This window comes from Gymnoscopelus braueri (genome assembly GCF_963280865.1).
Source record: "Gymnoscopelus braueri genome assembly, chromosome: 19".
Lineage (NCBI taxonomy): Eukaryota > Metazoa > Chordata > Actinopteri > Myctophiformes > Myctophidae > Gymnoscopelus > Gymnoscopelus braueri.
The window spans coordinates 1635410-1637909 of record NC_137621.1 but is presented as its reverse complement, the minus strand read 5'-3'; positions in this window follow the sequence as shown (position 1 = coordinate 1637909).

Genomic DNA, 2500 nt, shown 5'->3' with positions numbered 1-2500 from the left:
GGGTTTTACACTCCTTCATGACTTTTGGTGGGGTATTCCACGTTTTGGTGGCATAGCAGGACAACAAATTCAACCCCTTGTTTGTGCCAAATCTGGGTTGGACGTGATCAGTGGAGCTACCTCTGGTGTTGTGATTGTGGACTTCATTTAAGTTTTTGAAGTACTTTGACAGGTACATGGGTATCTTAACATTGTGGTAGACCAGGCCGGTTGGCAAGTTGCTGTACTCTGTCCTCAACCCTGAGCCAACCGACCCTAGAAAAGTGAGCAGGGGTTAGATGAGTTGAGGGTGTAAGGCCAAGAAGTAGCCTTACCAGTTTGTTTTGGGATGTCTGGAGCCTTGTTTTAAGGCCTTAGTGGTGTTGTGGTACCATCAGGTGCATGCATAGTCGAAGTAACCTTGGATGAGGGCCCCTGTTAGAGTCCTCAAAGTATTCTTACTGACTAGAGAGGAAATCTTATACAAAAAACGTGTTCTTTGGTTGACTTTTTTGATTACTCTTGTTACCATTTTATCACTGGAAAGGTTTGCCTCTAAAATGGAACCTAGGTAGGTAATTTCCTCTTTTATTGTGATTAACATTATCACCCACTTTGATTGTGAAGCTGTCGGCCTTGCCGAGGTTAAAACTAGACCCAAAGAGAATGGATTCAGTTTTACCCAGGTGTAATGATAGTTTGTTGTCAGAGAGCCATATGTGGATCATATCGAGTTCAGAGCTGAGAGCTTTACAACCTGCAGCCTGTCCCTGTCCGAGACCAGCAGAGCCGAGTCATCTGCGAACAGGAACAGGTTGCAGTCACAAGCTGATGACATGTCGTTTACATATATCAGGAACAGTAAAGGTCCTATGCTTCCTTGCGGAACGCCACAGCTCACTAGGAGGGGGGGGGGCGGGGTTCTGTTCACCTCCACCACCTGTTCCCTCCCCTCCAGATAAGATTGCATCCAGCTCACCGATGTACTATCAAAACCAATTGCTTTTAGCTTACCAATCAAAATAGAGTGATGCATGACCATGCCTCAGTATTTGCCCTGGTCCACCTCTTGTTTGATGTGGTCGTTCAAATAGAGAAGACAAGTGTCACTGCAGGGGTGGGATGTTCTGAAGCCAGATTTGAATTGTAAATTAGGTACTTTTCACCCGTTGGAGTCTTTAGAAATTTAGAGGGGATATCTGTCGAGGCCTGTGGCCTTGTGTTGTTGTATGTTTTTAAACACCTCATCTATTGTCACCATGATGAGTTTAAAATCATCTTTGCGCGCACCTAGATTTTTGTGGAATGCTTGGATGAGCTCTAGACCAAAACGCCCAGAGTATACAGTAGGAGGGCCGTTTGTTAACCAGTGTTGTGGTTGTGGTTGCAAATAAGATGTTTAAGCGATTAACTGTAGACAGTTCAGAAACCTGCCTACCAGTGACATCATCGATGGGGATTCCAAGCTAATAGAAACTACAACCTTTTCTCTTCCTGGAGAGTTAGCATTCTGTAATAGAATCCATTGTTCTTACATTCATACAAATACATACATTAAAAATCAGACAAATCAGAGAAAAAAAATATGAAAAAAACGTTGGCAATGTTGTAAGAAGTTCTCTTTTTTAACTTGTCCATATTCTGGGGGGAAAACTTCACAAGCTGTCACAAATAGCTGATCTACAAGCTCACAATGCGTCGCAATGTAACGCGTTGTGGGCTTGTAGATCAGCTATGTTGGCGAAGAGTTTGTGTATGTCCAGACTCCAGAGGTTATTTTAATGTAACAACACCACCATGTAGAAACATTCTGTTACAAGTAACATACAGTCCTGTCTTCACTAAACGTGTGTCCATAGCCCTTGTATGTTTATTGTTTATTATTTATTGTTTATGATGATTTGACAGTCTGGGAAAAGGATGAGGTTGGCGTCTACATAAAATAAACACATCTAAACGCCACGCGCGCGCACGCACGCACATTCATTTAACTCATAAAAGAGAGAGAGAGAGAGAGAGAGAGAGAGAGAGATTAAAAGCACTTTATTAAACCCATTTTCGGCGATCATTTCACACAGCACTAATTTTACACAGGAGTCAATTTACAAGAAAAGGGGGTAGGATAATTAAAGCCATAGGACCATAGGACCATAGGACCATAGGACATGCATTTTTTTCTGGGTTCTTTTTACAAGACAAACTACACCAACAATACACAAGGTACTAGCTAGCTGTACTGTACAGTACATAGTGCCTCACCTACACACCACACCTGTTCAAACCCCCCATGTCCCCCACCAGGCTGTAGCAGCCTTTTCCACCTTCATGTGAGCTGCCATCATCCTATCCATCATTACCAGAGGATCAGTGAGAGAGAGAGAACTATAACTCATTTATTTATAAGAGTGTTTGCTACATTAGTTCTTTCAAACAATCAATCACAAACTACAATACAATGCCACACAAAAGTGTTTCCCATATCTTTTACGGAAGTGTGTGGGTGTGGGTGTGTGGGTGTGTG